We start from the raw sequence: 19,535 nt of genomic DNA on the forward strand, positions 1-19,535 counted from the left end.
TGTATGCAGATGAGTGGCGAAAACGTCGGCTTTATCTTTGTGGACAAACATTCAGTCCAACGAGTAGTATTTAACAGATTTTTCAGATTTCTGCGCTAAAACAGGGGAGATCCAGAGGGGCAAAAAGTTAAAAAAGGGATATTTGTACCAAAAAATCCCTTTCTTCGGGATTTTCCCGCCTTAGATACATGATGGAGACATGTGAATGGTACCGCCTGAAAGGCAGTTCTATTCTGAAGAGAATGATGGGCGAAACATGACTTTAGGGTAATTAGGGAAGTGTCAGGGAATTTTTATCAAAATATACTTCTGTATAGGGGAATTTTGGACATTTTCGGTATTTTTTTGCGGGCTTATTTTTGCACCTAGAAGATTGAAATTGTGCACAAACATTCAGTCCACCGAGTAGTATTTAACAGATTTTTTAATATTTCTGTGTTAAAACAGCGGGGTACAGAGGGGCTAAAAGTTGAAAAAAGGGATATTTTTACCAAAAATATCCCTTTGTCGGGATTTTCCCGCCTTAGACACATGATGGAGACATGTGAGTGGTAACGCCTGAAAGGCAGTTCTATTCTGAAGAGAGTGATGTGCAAAGCATGATCCTAGGTTAATTAGGGATGTCTCAGGCAATGTTTACAAAATATCCCTCTGTATACGGGAATATGGGACATTGTCGGTATATATTTTTTTTTAGCGGGCTTACTTTTGCACCTGGAAAATTGGAATTGTACATAAACATTCAGCCCACCTAGTAGTATTTATCAGATTTTTTTCAGATCTCTGCGTTAAAACAGGGGGTCCAGGGGGGCTAAATTTAAAAAAAAGGATATTTAGACCCAAAAATCCCTTTTTCAGGATTTTCTCACCTTAGATACACGATAGAGACACGTGAATGGTATCGCCTGAAAGGCAGTTCTATTCTGAAGAGAATGATTGGCAGATTATAGTATTAGGGTAAATAGAGATGTCTCAGGAAATTTTTTACCTGAGATCATGGTGTTTTGTGGTAATTTGGGGCATTGTGGGGATTAAAATTTCTCCCGCCGTTAGCATTCAAGATAGAAACTTGAAATTTGGCACACACATTCAGTGTACCAAGTACTATTTATAGGATTTTTTTTAGATCTCTACGGTCACACAGGGCCGTTCCAGAGAGGCCCAAATTGTGAAAAAAAATTTCCCTCCGAAATTTTCCCTTTGACATCATTTTTCCTTCTCCTTGTATATGGTATGAGCATACAAGTGGCACCATTTGAAAGCCGGTTCCATTCTGAAGAGAATGAGATATGAACCATGATGCTAGGATAAATAGTGACGATGCAGAAGCTGCTTGACTGAAAGTCTAAAAAATACCCCCAAAACTCAGGTTACAGAAAGGGTTAAGTGATACATGGTCGAGAAAAAGTTCTTTATCTCGGACAGAACGACTATGGATGTTGATGTCAGCCAATATTAAGAGATGTCGACATTGCTGAAACAAGTTAAGTGAAAAACACAAGAGGAATGATTTGACTGGGACGAATGTAGATTGTAGCCACGGTTAGTGCAAGATTTGACAGCTAAACTGTTGTTACTAAGAGTACTGGAAACTGGCAATGCAGTGCAATAGAGTGATCTCTATGAATGATTTTATTACGTATTTCGATTGCAGCACCACATCTAAAAAAGTATATTTCTTCTGTAATTCAACAGAAAATTTACATTTCCTTTCAGGCCTTTTGTTGCACACGAGTACAAACACAACCACAGCAGCACAGTATCGTCATTCACCAGTGTCCACTCTTATTACTAATTTAAATTGTGTAAACAACACGTCTTATCAAAGGAAGTAACTGAAGTCGGAATCTTAGAAGCTATGAACGCACAGCACTGCCACCTAGCAAGTTTAAGAACATACCCGTAACACGTTCGCTAAGTGCAAGACTAACTGATGCCACACACACAATAATATTAAACTTAAAAAGTCATTGATCTGTTATTGACTACTAACGGCACTCGACAGGAAAACCCGGACATTTTACCAAATTTTAAAATTCCGCCTGGACAGAAATTTTTAACTTAAAAAAGAAGACATGTCCGGGATAAACGGGACATATGGCAACCTTAAATGAGAATAATGATTACCGTGCTTCATTAAATACACTATCTACCATTTTCTATTCAGAAAACTTACGATTTTCTTACAGTTGTAGAATACATTAAACAACACAATAATGGCAAACAAAACTAATGGAAAAGTGTATCTAATATTAAATCTATGACTAAAATGACTGAAGGGGCCACGGTATCTCAGTGGTAGAGCGTTCATCTCTGATACATAGGGTCCTTGGTTCGATCCCAGTTCACGCCAAGTGAGCTTTGTGGTGGACAAACACTGTGTGCGTGGGTTTGCTCGGGGTTCTCCCATTTCCTCCCACTTTGTTCATTCCACCATTTCTCTCATTTCTCATCATCACCGTCTCCTTTAGCCTAACCGGCATAATTGTGGAACCTAAACCTTGAAGATTTCATTTCATTTTCATAAAATGATTGAATGAGTACGGAACGAGTTGCTAATCACTGCTAACATAGATTTCGCTCTCTATGTTGAAAATCACATTATATTTGAGAAAAATATATTTTTTAAAAAGTAAAATTAGTGTAGAAAATAAGCTAACTACTATATTGTACTGTACTTACTTTGTGAAATTGGCGTCTGCATCGTCTAGCCATGCTTCCACTAAACATTCGTGAAATTTTCTTTTGCATTTGGTACTTCTGGAGCAGGCCTGTCCATGAATTGGCTCCCGGAGCCGAAGCGTGAGCGAGAACGAGCGGAGATAAAAACAGGTGAGCACAGGTGTTGGTAGCTCCGCCCCTTCCACTGCATCCGATAAGTGTTGCCAATCACACATGATGGTAAAAAACCTACGGCCAAGCCTGGTCACAAATTCGCACGATGTTGAAGCATTGAGCAGACGCAAGCGTGAAATGTGCAGGTGTGCTCTCCCCCTCCCCATTTCGAAAGCAGTGACGCGAAAACACTGCAGGAAATAAAATTGGTACGTTTTTTGATCGAGGAAGACGCATGATAAAGGTTACAGTTAGCGTTGAAGTAACTAACAAATGAAAAAGAAAGAAAGAAAGAAAGAAAGAAAGAAACTAATATTAAACATGTCAGCTTACAGACGTAAAAACGACTGCAAAAATCGGAAACGAACTGTTTCAGGCCTTTTTTTTTTTTTTTTTTTTTAGCTTGCTTACACAATTCGTGACATTGTATTACATTAGCACTCGGTCTGTAACTTGTCACTCGTTTCACGTTTGCTAGTTGTGAACGCCTTTCGTTGTTAGATTGATAACAGAACGACGGGAGGTTGAAAATAATAATAATAATAATAATAATAATAATAATAATAATAATAATAATAATAATAATAATAATAATAATGCGTATTATTATTATTATTATTATTAGTAGTAGTAGTAGTACTAGTATTCGGACCAAAGAGGGATGGAAATGGGGATTGGAGGAAATTCATAACGAGGAATTGTATAGTTCATACCGCTCACTTAACATTGTTAGGGTCATTAAGTGTAGAAGGCTCAGGTGGGCAGGCCATGTAGCCAGAATGGAAGAAATTAGAAAGCTTTCATAATTTTAACTGAAAACCCAATTGGAAGAAGACCACTAGGAAGACCTAGGCGTAGATGGAAAGACAATATTAAGATGGATCTTGCAGAAATAAGAGTACAGAGTAGAAACTGGATCCAGTTGGCTAAGGACAGAAGTTAGTGGAAATATGTTGTAAACGCCGCATTGAACCTTCGGGTTCCATAGGCCATAGAGTTAGTTAGTTATTATTATCTAAAAGAAATGTTCAAATGTTGTTAAGAGACAATTACACAGAAGAACTGAGTTCCGACCAAACACTAATTTGCCGGAAGGAAATTCCAGTGCAGTCCAGCCCACTTTAAGCGTTATCCGTGCAATCCACGTTTCAGGTTCAAGATATTGGGAATAATTGTTCGTATCATTCAATTGGAACGTTCCCTTCCAAGTTTACGCTGTTACAGTAGGCCTACAACATCGTGAATTTCAAAACCAGTCAGTAACTATCGAAGAAAGACAAGTGTGTAGCTTCAGTCGTTGATATGATTTAACATTCTTTTTCACTTTTAACAAGCCACCGGCAAGCAACCAGCCAGGGACAATATATTTTTCCTTATTAAAAATACACTCCTTGCTTAAAAAAAAAAAAAAAAAAAAAAACTAATGGTACTCACTAATGGTCACTCTTAAAAATGGAAAATCTCTTTGGCTCTCTTAATATTTTGTTTGATTCTTTGCGATCAAAGTAACATTAAAAGTGGTAAAAATGAAATGAAATCTTCGGGTTTTACATCCCATGGTTATGCCTGTTAGGCTAAAGGAGACGGTGATGATGAGTAATGAATGAAATGATGGAATGAAGAAACTGGGAGGAAATGGGAGAACCCCGAGAAAACCCACGCACACGGTGTTTGTCCACCGCAAAGTTCACTTGGCGGGGGCTGGGATCGAACCCGGAACCCCAAGCATCAGAGGTGAACGTTCTACCACTGAGCCACCGCGGCCCCACTTTAAAAGTGGAGTAAGAAATATTATTCTTCCTATTGATAGTGTAATAGTGGCTTCTAATCTTCACAACCAACCCCTTGCTAAGCCTATTCGTACACACATACATGCATAAGCTAATTTTTTCTGGAGATAATACTTAGATAATTACAAACAAGTGCTACAGTATTTTTTTTCGTATCAACAGATTATCTCTTTTCCTAAAAAGCGAAACAACATAATATAGCAAACCCACACTCGGATTAAGAACTTTATAATATATATATATTGAAAACTGGTTTTCCATTGGGCAAACTGGCAAATTTTTATAAATGTAAGCGATGGTTTGGTTCCACCACATCCTTCTTTAACAAAACGAAAGAAAAAAGAAGAAAAGGAACGTACATAGTTTATCATTTGATTGCTGTTACCAGTTTGTGTTGTCTATAGTTAACAGTTACCACATTGTAAAAAACACTATACACTAAATGGCAATCAGTTACCATACATACTTTTTTTATTTGGTAAGCTAGTGATTACCGCCAAGGTTGACAACACTTCCGCTCCTCTAAGGACAAAACCCGAAGATTCACGAAGCACGAACAACGGTATTTGCACGTAGAATGCTCGTGAGCGTTCACGAGGAGAGTTTCCACTATCTGCTCGCCGTGGCCAGGGCTGTTCTGGAGCATTGTCTTGAAGGTATAGGAATATATCATTCAGTTGCCCCACTGGCACAAGTGGTAATGCAGCAGATCATTGTATCCACTTCCTGACTTCCTTGTCTTCCTGATAAAGAAATAGACAATCCTAGCGACTGGACTTTTCTCCACAAACATTGTGTATAGTGAAAGAACCAGCCGCGAACGGTTGCATAAGGAAAAACATTAAGAACGGCATTGACAGCCGTTCTTTAGAAGGTCAAGTTACTGTAGTAGGATAAAGTTGAAACCAGACAAGTAGTGAAATTATAATTACTTGTCTGGCAGAGAAATAATTGATATAGCCTGAAAATTTTCTCTTACACTTCATCTGTACGCTTTCTTTTCTTGGGGCCACGGTGGCTCAGCGGCATGGGGTCCTTGGTTCGATTCCAGCACGCGCCAAGTGAACTTTGTGGTGGAGAAACACCGTGCGCTTGGGTTTTCTCGGGGTTCTCCCGTTTCCTCCCACTTTCTTAATTCCACCATTTTGTTCATTTCTCATCATCACCGTCTTCTTTAGCCTCGCCGGCATAACCGTTGGGCGTAAAACTTCAAGATTTCATTTCATTTTTCTTTCTTTTCTTATATAAACGATCCAGTTCTACCAATTTTCCCTGAGAATACAGCAGCAATTTGTTAGGTTTACAAAAAAGTTTTTCTCAAAAACTACGCATGAACCTTTATACTACAGGGTGATTTTTGCTGTTCTGAGAACTGACTGATTTCATTTGTTTACAGAATTTCTAAGTCAAATAAGATTTTCATACAGCTTGTGGCAAATGATAAAGGAAAGATGGGAGATTTATGGAAATGTGTTTACTGATTTAAATTCACTTCGGGTAATACTGGCAACGTCTCAAGACGAAAAGGCAAAATCCATTAGTGTGCCTTACAATGGAATAGATTTTTGAATTTTTGAAGCGGGTTTGAATAATAAAATTAAAATTAAATTGTTAGTGGTAACACGTATAAACATTAAAAAGTATTAAATTACGTTGTCATTAATGAAACGAAAGAATGCACATAATATCTGATCTTTAGAAAATGTGTTAAAAATGTCTCCTTCATTACTGTGGGGCAAGTGGAACAGGCCGTTTCATGTTTGATGGCTGTTAAACGTAATGTTTTCTGGGTAATGTTCCTAATATCAGTTATGATGTTCTGTTCCAACATTTCCAGGGTTGTTGGATTGTTTCTCTACATACATCTCTTGAGGTTGGGGCCGCAGTGGCTCAGTGGTAGAGCGTTCACCTCTGGTGTTTGGGGGCCCGGGTTCGATCCCAACCCCCGCCAAGTGAACTTTGTGGTGGACAAATACCATGTGCGTGGGTTTTCTCGGGATTCTCCCGTTTCCTCCCACTTTCCTCATTCCACAATTTCATTCATTACTCATCATCACCGTCTCCTGTAGCCTAACCGGCATAACCGTGGGACGTAAAACCTAAAGATTTCATTTCATTTTTCTCTTGAGGTAACCCAAATAGAAGGAAGCCAGATGTTGTGAGATCCGGAGCCTTGGAGGCCACAACACCTATAAAATAACTCTATTATTAAAAAATAAATATCGTAAATAAATTATTTCAATCAAGTCCAGGCAGACAGAGGCAGAACAGAATAATGATTTAGGGGAAGAAAGATCGTGTTAAGTCCATTTTCTTTTGTAATTTCGCGTAACAAATGCAGCAATGTGGATCTAAGACACTTCTCTCATAACTTAATGAAAAATGAGTGTGCTAATTACCTTGAAAATTCAAACAAGACACCGACAAGAAGAAAGCATGTCAAACCTTCATTTGAAATGGGTTTTCTGTAAAAATTGGAAAATGTGCGTTCGTCTCCTTGGATCCTTTAAATTGCGTCCTCCTCCTGGTTGATACACTTCTAGTGGTAAGTGGGCGTGTTGTTTTCCACAGTTTCTTTTTGTTTCGTATCTCTTATATATATGTATATTGAAATGAAAGGATTGATGGATTGTTAGCTTACAAGTTTTTTTTTTTATTGCGTGACATTATAACAACAACAACACAATATCACATTCTGCGTGCAGCTATTTCAAGGCACAAGTAAAGGAGAATATTTATTCCTATTAGTAAGATAGGTGCCATTAGCTTATGCAGATAATTATTTACACAATTAAAACAATAAACACAACAATATAATGGGAGCCTGAACAATTTAATGATTTTAAACAAATTTAACTAGTTTATAACTAATAACACAAATGGGTATTGTGCTGCCAATATGTCTTGAGCCGTGGCAGAAATGCGAACTAAAGCTCACACCCTCACACACCCACACGTTGAGCCAATAAGGGTTCAGCTATTGCTAAGCGAGAGAAATGGAGTGGAATTCCTTCAGCCTATTGCAGCGCTTGCAACGGAAGACTAAGGATCAAGTCAATGGTGTATATCTATAGTAATAGTGGAATATTAAATTTACAGATGTTAATGTATTAATAAATTATTGTCTGTCAGGAAAACCATCCTAATCACAATCAGCCATGTGTAAATCAAAGTATCCAGCCAGGAATATTTTAAGGATAACTTACGTTATGCCAGGTACAAAGTTCATGGTGGTGGTAACTGTTAATGTGTGTTCTAAAGAAAGTCAGCCAAAATCCAAAATGCATTTTCTTCCTTGTGATCTCCAAACTTAGTATTTATATAACAAGGCTACGCACTTTCAATTTTTAGTTCTATACGTCACCCGTTATTCTTACCTTTCAATATTCATGACATATTCTAGTTTCTAGCTATAAATTTTTTTAAATAAAAATTTTAATTTTTTAAGGTGGATGACCACCCGGAAGTCAGTACATATTTTAGCTCATTGCCTTAACTACTGCGCAATAAAACGTAACATATTATAAATATTGTACTATAAGATAGAGTAATATTTCAGCTACAGCACAAGACACTGATTCAGTTGGTTGTCTCTCCTGATATCGAAAAATCTAACAAATAAAAAGAAAATACTTGATTCGTTTTACAATGAACACAAAAGATGGCACTTGCTGGCACATTTTACTAGAAGTGCTCCGTTTTATGAAATGTTTATTTGTATGTGTAAATTATTTTAAGGTAACAATCTTATCACGGAATAGATACATTGTTTGACCGTTTTTCGTGTTATGTTTGATTTTTGATTTAAATATTAATTTACATTTAAGGAAATAGATTTTGAGACGAAACTTGCACAGATCGCCATAATGCGTTGTTGCCAAATTTTTTTACGCTTACTGTAGTAGTCAAAATACGAAAATTCCTGGATACTAACGTTGCAGTTCGAAAAGAGAAATTGCGGTAAGGGTCGAAAACTAAATTCTCAAGTAAGTATCTAAGCAGAATTCCATGATTACTTCCTTTATTATCTGGCATCAGTAAACACTTGACACTATTTTACAACGCCGCACTATTCAAGCAGCGTTTAGCACAGCACAGAGAACACCTAGCGAACCACCTTAATATTACAAATAATTGTTTTAAATTATATCATAGTTGTATTAAACATAACACCTTTTCTACGATTTTTGCCACAGTAGGTTTTATCAGGTCTTATTACCGTGAAAATTCCCAAACACCTGATATAAAAGGTATGCTTTGCCAGACACCTCCATTTTTGATAACTTTTAAATAAGTAGAAGTGTTCTTGACTTTGGGCCGAGAGAGCCTCATCAACCTTCCTGCTGAAATAGAACATAAAACTCTAAACAAACGATCACAAAGCATCATTAATATCACAATAGCTACATAAATTGATATAATTGCATTTTCTCTTTAAACGCAATTCTTAATATTATCAGCTGTTATATAATGTTCTATTTTACAATTATGCTATGCGACTACATAACTGGGTTTTATACACTTAAGAAGAATGAAATTACATATTTCACTTTTACGTCCCACGTTTATGTGTGTAGGTTAAACGAGACGATAATTGTGAGACTGAATGCAAAATGGTGGAATGAAGAAAATGGGAAAACCATGGAAGACCCACGAGAAGGCATATGTATACGATGTTTGCTTACCGCAAAGCCCCTTTGGCGCGAGCTAGGATAGAACCAGAGCCACCACTGAGCCACCATGGTCCGTATACATTAATATATATATATATATATATATATATATATATATATATATATATATATATATATATATATATATATATATATACAGGGTGGGCCATTTTAATGAACCCATGGAAATTTCTGAAAAATGACAAAACATAGAAGAAATGTTTGAAGTACGCGTTATATATTGCTAAGGGGGAAAACCAATTCTGCCAAAAGTACCTCTCTCCAACCCCCGTAAATTGGGGTAACGGGGGGTAACTTTGAAATTTCAAATAGTAACATGAGTCGAGTGGTACCTCGTTCGATAAATCTTGTAAAATCAAACATTTTGTAGGAGAAAACGATTGAGGTGAAATGGCACTGTTCTCAAAAGGCCGCCGAAACATAGTATCCGTGTCAGAGAAAACATTTAGTACCCGTAGTATGAAAGCGATTGGAGATAAATCAACAAACGAAAAGCTGGAGTAGCTAACTGACGTAAGGCACGTCGAGAAGTGTTATCGGGGTGATTCCAAGGGCCAACTGAAGGGTATCCGGGGTCAACTTGAAAATTTCAAATAGCAACTTGCAGCGAGTAACATCACGTTAGATAGACAAAAATAATATTAAATAGCTTCTGTAAGAATATTTTCGACATAAGACACCGTCTTCAAAATGATCACCAAGACATGGTGACTGTGTCTAAGAAAACGTCTAGTGCCCATAGTATGAATACGGTTAGAGATAAATGAAAATAACCAAAATTAAATAGGAAAGGTACGGACGGAATTCCATTGCTCGAGAATGATACAACAGAGATAAAAGTGTTAGAGTAAAATAGCGATAATGTATAGAGAGAAATCCAAGTCCTGCAAAATAATCTCTCCCTGCGCTCTGTATGTGAGTGGGGTGGAAGGTAACTGTGAAAGTTCAAATGAGAACTCTACTTTAATTCGCAAATTAAGACTACCTTACAATAGGTATGGTGTGGTTGAAACATTTGTTTGTAAGGATGACGCTGTAGTGACTAAAAAAAGGTGAAATTTTATTTGAATGGTAACGCATATCTGTATGGCTGAGTATGATTTGATGCGAAGACAGAAGGAACGTTATACGAAAGAAGTTGTCGAATAATACAGTAGCTGGAACTAACAAACGTGTGAATTTGCTAATCTCCGTAGCCACAGAAACTTTTATGCAATGCGTGCTTGTTATTCGGAAAGCATTTCGGGGATATACGTACGCACCGTTTCATCCCTGAAGCTCACAATATGACATGAGTGCTAATAGTTAATCAAAATGTAAATGTGGCCATCCGTATTAACTCAGTGCACCAATTCTCTATCCATGAAGTCTGCCTTCCAAACAGCATTAGGTAAGTGAAGCGTACGCCCGAACCATTGTCCGGTCGGATATTCTGAGTGCGAGTTCCTTTTTTTGGTATTGCTAGACGATTGTCAGAATGGAACCGTCTGTAAAAGACCACGGGCGCAGAATTTCCTCATCCGCGCTTCTCTAATCCGGCCTTTGCTTTAGATGACTAAACGTGATCAACTAAATTCAAGTCTCTTGCTACAGCACATTGCTCATGAGCTGTAAAGATCCAAGCAAAACTCTCACACCCATCTGAAAAATATAGTTTTCAGAAATCAAAATAACTAAAACAATGTTGTTTGACTTATGAAATAACAAAGTACCAGTGCTTTGTACAGAAAAACGTTCGTAGTAATTGCGGTTATTAGCTTTGTTCCTGAATCCTCGTGTAGAACGCCGTCATAGAGCAGACGCATCCCCGTTGCCTCATGCGCATTGGTTCAACAGACACTTGTGCCCAATACACACACACCGGTACAGTACATGCTGCCTCCAAGATTCTACAGACGAAGCCTGTTAAATGAGTTAAATGAGAGACAGTGTTAGTAGCCGATGTGCCAAAAGCAAAGGTTTAAAGTGACTACTTATGTAACTGTCGGACAAACACTTTTCGAACGTATTCTTATTATCTCTACGAATTAGTATTAATAGTAGTTGTTGTATTTCTTACTTCCTTTTTATTGACTGTCTGAAATATTGTCGTTCAAAAGAATATAACTGATTATACTCCAAACGAAATTGTTGACATGCTACTTATTTTGGGTGAATGTCGCAAAAATTTTCGTCAAGCTGAAGCTTTATATCAAACCCGTTACCCAGATCAACGGCCACCAAACCATACAGTGATTCGACATATTGAAGTAAGAGAACGTGAGGGTCGCCTGATGCGTGTAAGGTCAGCTCGCAACTACGACGATGATGCACGAATGATAACTATTTTAGCAGCAATTCACATCAATCCCCATATTAGTAGTAGGCAGATGGAGAGGGAAATAGGGATACCTAGAAGAACTGCCCTTAGGCTCTTGAAAAAGGTAAAATAGCGTGCTTATCACATAACTCTAACTCAAGCCTTTACACCGAGCTAGCGACAAGTTACACCGTATGGAGTTTTGTCAGTGGGCATGGGAAACGTGTAGAAATGTTCCTGTTTTTTTTTTTTTTTTTTTTTTAAGACATGTCATGTTTTCGGACGAAGCTACATTTCGCAGTACTGGTGAACTCACTAGGCATAACTGTCACTAGTGGTCAGATGTCAATCCTCGTTGGCAATGGGCAGTAGATGCTCAACACCGTTGGACTATTAATGTCTGGTGTGGCATTGTCAATGGATATCTAATTGGTCCACACTTCTTCGATCGAAACGTAACTGGTGACATTTTTCTGGACTTCCTCAGCCACGATGTGCCATTTTTGCTTGAGGATGTGGACTTAGAGACACGACAAAGAATGTGGCTGCAGTTAGATGGAGCGCCACCCCATTGTGCGCGGAGAGTGGTGCAGTATTTGAACACGCGTTTCAATGGGAAATGGATTGGGAGGAACGGACCAGTACTATGGCCTGCACGATCCCCAGATTTAACCTCACCAGACTTTTATCTGTGTGGATATTTGAAGAACGTTGTGTATGAACGCCAACCAACAACCAGAGAAGATATGATAGAGCGAATTCGATTAGCTTGTGCACAAATCCCATGGAACGTTTTATTGAATACTGTAACTTATTTTCGCAGAAGGATTACTTTATGTATTCAAGCACATGGAGATGTCGTTGAACGCAATTTAGTTCGTGCGTGAATGGTGTGTGGACTGACGAAGAAAACTACGCTGGACGTGAGAAGTGAGGGAACTCACGCATAAAAAGCACCCCGGACGTGAGAGGCGAGGGGACTCGCAAAGAAAAAGCACTCCGGACGTGAGAAATGAGGGAACTCACGCAGAGAAAGCACCCCGGACGTGAGAGGCGAGGGGACTCGCGAAGAAAAAGCACTCCGGACGTGAGAAGTAAGGAAACTCACGCAAAAAAAGCACCCCGGTCGTGAGAGGCGAGGGGACTCGCGAAGAAAAAGCACTCCGGAAGTGAGAGGAGAGAGGACTCACGAAGAAAAAGCACTCCGGACGTGAGAGGCAAGGGGACTCACGAAAAAAAGCACCCCGGACGTGAGACGCGTGGGAACTCACGAGGCGGGTCCCGAACTGATCGCCCTTGCTACGTGACTGAAGACGAAGTTGAGCAATCGGCGAGTAGTGGTGCCCCTGGCATTGGCGAACAGAGCTATATCCAACCACATAACGGTGAATATCTGCTACGCCGATAGGGTTATCCGCTACAGGTGTAACCAAGAGGTGCTCCCAGCTCGGACCCAAAGTTAGTGTGTCACGACTTTGGGACTCTTGGTGAAATCAGGGGCGGATGATCCCTTCAGAGGGCTCTCAAGTCCAAATTAGATTTCCCGGTTTTTCCGTCAGGGTGGTCAGTGCTCGTACCTCCTTGTGGCCGTGACTGTCCACCATCCAAGGCAATAATTCCTTGTGGATGCCAGGGACCACCGTGTGATCAGTTAGGCTGATCCTACTGTGGTCACCGGTGACGCTATAGGTATAAGCTCCTTGGAGGGCTAAAAGAGCAATACATACCCCATATACATTTTCCTTGAATCCTATCCCTTTGTCCTTACTTGTACCTTCTTGTAACCCTTTGACATCATATCCTCTCCATAATGAAATTGCCGAAGAACAGCAAAGTAGAGTGCGTGACCCGACTTCCCGTGTTTTGTGCTGGTTAAAATATAGAATGCACAGTTGGTGATTCACACATACTTTGAATTTTAAGTTCGTTAGCGGGAACGATGATTACTTACCGGACTCACGAGGTTGTTGGCTCCTTTTACCATGAACATTAGGCGCTTCGTAGACACTGTCACCATCTTGGCGGTCATTCTCAAAACGGTGTTCCATGGCGAAAACATTCCTACGAAAGCTGTTTCAATTTCCTTTGTCTATCTAACGTGATGTTACTCGCTTCAAGTTGCTATTTGAAATTTTCAAGTTGGCCCCGGATACCCTTCAGTTGGCCCTTGGAGTCACCCCGACAACACCTCTCGATGTGCCTTACGTCAGTTACCTACTCCAGTTTTTCGTCTGTTGATTTATCTCCAATCGCTTTCATACTACGGGTACTAAACCTTTTCTCTGACACGGATACTATGTTTCGGCGGCCTTTTGAGAACAGTGCCATTTGACCCCAATCGTTTTCTCCTGCAAGATGTTTGATTTTACAAGATTTATCGAACGAGGTACCACTCGACTCATGTTACTATTTGAAATTTTGAAGTTAGACCCCAAGACCCCTTCAGGGAGGCCACTGGGATCAAAGGGACCACATCATTTGTTATGCCCCATGATATTTACGTATTTCAATTTTGTTCCATTCATTTACCTTCCATGGTTTTCATACTACGGGTACTGGAGTTTCTGAACCATATCATGGCGGCCATTTTGAAACTGGTGCTCCATATGGAACATCTTTTGGTACAGCGTTACTTAGTTTTTCAAGACCTTTCGAACGAGGTATTACTCGACCCATGTTCCCATTTGACATTTCAAAGTTACCCCCCGTTACCCTAATTTACGGGGAGTGGAGAGGGGTACTTTTGGCAGAATTGGTTTTCCCCCTTAGCAATATATAACGTGTACTTCAAACATTTCTTCTATGTTTTATTATTTTTCAGAAATTTCCGTGGATTGATTAAAATGGCCCACCCTGTATATAATAGTTCGATCAATCGCAAGAATAGAAGAAGTTACAAAATGCCAATTGTAACACAAGTACACATGTTAATTTACGAAGCTTAAAGCTGATCCCATATCCCTTCAGCTAATTCAAACTCGTTGCTAATATTCACAACAGCCTTTCTGCAGAGATAACACGCAAGTATAATTTATGCACTGAAAAGCATAAAATGCAGTAACATCACATTATTTGGTTCATAGTTTTAGGCGGTTCCTATTAGAATCTTGTCCTCTGCATTGTATACAAACTACACGTTGACCATTATAAAAATTATAAATCCAAAATAAAATGCTGCTATTAACTTCTGACATTCATGCACAAGTCTCAAGCTTCTGAGGCATTTTTTAGGTCGTCATGTATTCTTAAATGAAGTATTGACTGTATCCTATCGTCAAGTCTTATATACATTACTTTTCTTTTCTTCTGACAAGGGATATCACCCAATTGTCCGGCTCCGATTTCAAAGATTTTTTTTTTTTTTTGGTGATAGAGGATATGTATTCATTATTTGTGAAGAACTACCCTTTGTAAACGGAGTATTAATGAAAGAACAACCATGTAGATACATAAAAGGTCTAAGGGGAAATCGTATGGTAGGTATGACCTTGACGGTAGCCATATTGAAATCCGCCATTTTGAATTAAGGTCAAGTTTTTAAAAATAGAAATACGGTAATATTATACATACTTTCGGGCTAAAGTTTAATCAGAAAGACAATGGTGAAGTTAGTTTTAAGATACGTCCATTTGCGGAAAAGTTACAGGCATATTAATTGTTTATACTTACTACGTGCGTAAGTCCCTTACCTCCGCTTCTAACCCGCGTATTAATGATAATAAGTGGATAAAAGGTTTGGTAATACATATTATGCCTAGAGGGAAGTGATACTGTAAGGGTATCCTTAATGGCAGCCATCTTGAAATCCGCCATTTCGAATTAAAGTGAAGTTTGAAAAATGAAAACCATAGCATGTGACACAACATTTTAATAGCAAATTTTTCCAAAAAGCCAATGGTACGCTTATTTTTGTTCCATAGGTAACCAGTATGAATTTAGGACTGTTTCTAATGTGCACCAAATGTCCATTATTCGATCTTTCAAATTGGCAACACTCCTACTTTTCACCGCATGTTTTAATATTCCAACTGGCACTTTGCAGTTTTTACCATGGCTCATGTTTTCTAAATTTATTAGGTTTTTTTTAAGAGTTGCGGATGGTCAGTTCATAATAGTGTTGGGATAAGCATCCAGCAATCTTTCTGAATTTTGAAGTCTTGCCATGTAATTATTTATTTCCTATGCCCGCCCTCCAAAAACTCGTTTATTGACATAAATCATCGCATAACGAAACAACTCCAACTTTGCATTCAGGTAATACCGAAGACGTAGCTTGTAATGGATAGTAGATGAGACGATAAATCAAATGAAAATTCATTTCAAAAAAGGAAAACGAAATATGATTGTTGTGTAAATCTTTATTGTCTTTTGTCTTATATTTATTGTCTTTTGTTTTGTTTTATATTTATTTCTTTATTGTATATTTATTTATTTATTTATTTCTCTATGGCAATTTTTTAGCTAGTCAGACAAAAAAGGCATTCGTTTTCTAGTGATGGTTGTCTATGGTTCATGTTCATAAGATTTATAATCAGTTTTGATCGGGAACTCGATTAAGTCACACCTCTTTATAAACAAGTTACCTGTTTTCATATTATGTTCATGGTACAAACATCGTATTGGGAACAGTCATATTATGCCTCTTCGATATTTTCTATCATTGCTGCTGTTCCTTTAAAGTTGTATTTATTAAAAACATTTTATTCTTTGTCGTTTGCGCAACATGTAGGCTACATTTCCTGATAATTTTGTGTTCGTATAACACCAATTTGTTATAACTTCATTTGTATTTCTTTAAGTCACATAGGTCTATAGGTTCTTCATGTATTCTCGTTTAAAATAAATAATTACATTGCAAGTCTTCAAAACTCAGAAGGATTGCTGGATGCTTATCCCAACACTATTCATGAACTGACCATCCGCAACTCTTAAAAAATGTAATAAATTTAGAAAACATGAGTCACGGCAACAGTTGCAAAGTGCCAGTTGGAATATTAAAACATGCGATGAAAAGTAGGAGTGTTGTCAATTTGAAAGATCGAATAATGGACGTTTGGTGCATATTAGAAACAGTCCTAAATTCATACTGGTTACCTATGGAACAAAAATAAGCGTACCATTGGCTTTTTGAAAAAAAAAATGCTATTAAAACGTTGTGTCACATGCTATGGTTTTCATTTTTCAAACTTCACTTTAATTCGAAATGGCGGATTTCAAGATGGCTGCCATCAAGGATACCCTTACCGTATCACTTCCCTCTAGGCATAATATGTATTACCAAACCTTTTATCCACTTATTATTATTAATACGCGGGTTAGAAGCGGAGGTAAGGGACTTACGCACGTAGTAAGTATAAACAATTAATATGCCTGTAACTTTTCCGCAAATGGGCGTATCTTAAAACTAACTTCACCATTGTCTTCCTGATTAAATTCTAGCCCGAAATTATTATAATATTACCCTATTCCTGTTTTAAAAAACTTGACCTTAATTCAAAATGGTGGATTTCAAGATGGCTACCGTTAGGGTTATATCTACCATACGACTTTCTCCTAGACTTTATATGTATCTACATGGTTGTTCTTTCATTAACATTCCGTTTACAAAAGGTAGTAAGAGACTTCTGCAGTAATCTCTAATAACCACATCACAACTTTTAAAAATTATAGAAAAATAGAAAACGTACACCATGGCAAAAATTTATAGTTTCACAAATAATGAATACATGTCCTCTATCAGTACTAAAAAAAAAAAATCAATAAAAAAAATCATTGAAATCGGAGCCGGGCAATTGGGTGATGTCCCTTGTGAGTAATGCTTTTATAAATACATTTTTACTAATTTGAGAACGCTGAATCGAATGGTTGTTTAGTTGTCCATAGGACCACGAGAAAAGGAACCTCAAGCTTTGACTGAAGCATTGCTTATGCCATACTTTTTTCATATATTTTTAATTGTGTTTTTCATACTAATTTAAGGATTTTGAATCCAAGGGTACTACATTAAAACATATTTGTCGACGTGATCAAGAGAAAAAACGACCTTAAAGTTGAGCTCTTTGATGTCAAATGATCTCTGATTTAACGATAATTTACTAAATTCCTTCTCACTTGAAACAGTCATAGCAGGGTAATGAAAATTCTGAGTGCAATGCTAAGTTTAGAAAACATAAATATTGTAACTTCAATTTATGAATTTATTGAGAAGAAAAAATGAAAGCCCTTATTTTCTGTAACTTGGTCAGATATGAGAAAGTAGCTGCACATATATTGACTTGTACATTTATTTCTCTGACAAATATTTTTCATTTCTGCACACTGAGAATCTGAGATTTGATTTTCTGTATGATTACGATATATCGTCGCATGAGGAACCAGAGGAACGTAACTTCAAAACTGCGGTTTTCGTTTTTTTCATGTTTGGACATAATTTTGAAAGCCCCACTTTGTGTAAATGGAACGTAACGCCATCTGTTCTCCTTGTCGATCATCTGTTGTGATGTAGCTCAATTACCATCTTATTAGAAACACATTTTTCTAAGAAAATAATATTTTTGTTCCCTCGCCTGTAAACCTATGAAAATGGAGTTACGTTCCTCTGGTTCTCATGTGACGACGTATACATAGTCATGGATAATATATATATAGGGTGTTTCAAAACAACACCGACAACGTTTGTGATTCCTGACACCAAGATAAGACAAAGGTATAGACCAACCTGGGTGCATAAATGCTTCCTTTCGGAGTTATAGGCTGCTGAAAAAATAAAAAAGAACTTTAAAGATCTGTAGCTGCAAAACAATGAGAACTACCGCAGTCCGCTCAAGACTTCTCCTAGGAATTAATATGTGCCCTATCCAAAAATACAAGTTTCAGAATCCTGCGGTACTCACGCAGCAATTTTTATAGAGGGAGTTTGGCTACGAGTATTTAATTGGAATTGCGGAAGTACCGCAGAATTGTGAAACTTCGATATTGGGATATCACATACTAGTTCCTAAGTAAAGTCTTGACCCGACTACGGTAAGTCTCATAGCTTTAGAGCCAGGGTCCTTTGAAGTTCGTTTATTCATGTTTTCGGCAGTCTATAACTCCGAAAGGAAGCATTTCTGCACACAGATTGGTCTATACTGGTACTTTTTGTCTTATCTTGGTGTCAGGAATCACCTCCCAATATATATTCTACTTTGAAAGAAAGTATGGGTGCCATTTTATATCAAAATCCCACCAAATTTGTTTTAGTATTAACGTAAAAAGCTAATTTGTGAAAACCTCGAATCGAAATCCTCTTTATTAAAGAAAAACTTTTTAGTTCCTGTAATAACATTTCTTCAAATAGAAAGGAGCTAAATATAGCAACTACTTAATATATCTCTATGACGTATGGACACAAAGCCGCGTTAACAAAAGTTCTCCATTGATTTTTGTCCTTAGCCAACTGGACCCAGTTTCTACTTTATATTTCAATCTCTACGAAAAAAAAAAATAATAATATTATCCTCTCATCTGCGCCTCGGTCTTCCTAATGGTTCTTCCTATTTGGATTTTCAATTAGAGCTTTGAAAGCGTTTCTAATTTCTTCCATTCTGGCTACATGACCTGCCCATTTCAGCCTCCTAGATATGATGACCCTAACAATGTTTGGTGAACGTATAAATTATGCACTTCCTCGTTATGAAGTTTCCGCCATACCCCATTCCCGTTTCTCTTGGAGTCCGAATATTGGTCTAAGAATCTAGTTTTCAAATACTTTCAGTCTGCGATTTTCCCTCAGTCAGTGACAATGTTTCGCAACCATACAGCACAACAGGCATGATTATCGTTTTATATTTTAAGCTGCAAATTCCTCAACAGAATTCGCGACAACAAAAGATTTTTTTATTAAATAATAGCACGAAATCCCTGCTTTCAGTTGAC

The 19,535-nt window shown here is 37.8% G+C and overlaps 1 protein-coding gene and 1 pseudogene across 1 annotated transcript in view; both read left to right on the forward strand.

Moving 5' to 3' along the window:
- LOC145694535 (zinc metalloproteinase nas-4-like) overlaps positions 1-19,535 on the forward strand; it is a 132,516-nt gene that overhangs the window by 18,602 nt on the left and 94,379 nt on the right. The gene's annotated exons all lie outside the window — the stretch shown is intronic.
- On the forward strand, positions 11,891-12,505 carry LOC145694278 (uncharacterized; annotated as a pseudogene).

The sequence above is a fragment of the Thermobia domestica genome, chromosome 9 (genome assembly GCF_964235325.1).
Source record: "Thermobia domestica chromosome 9, izTheDome1.hap1.1, whole genome shotgun sequence".
Classification (NCBI taxonomy): domain Eukaryota; kingdom Metazoa; phylum Arthropoda; class Insecta; order Zygentoma; family Lepismatidae; genus Thermobia; species Thermobia domestica.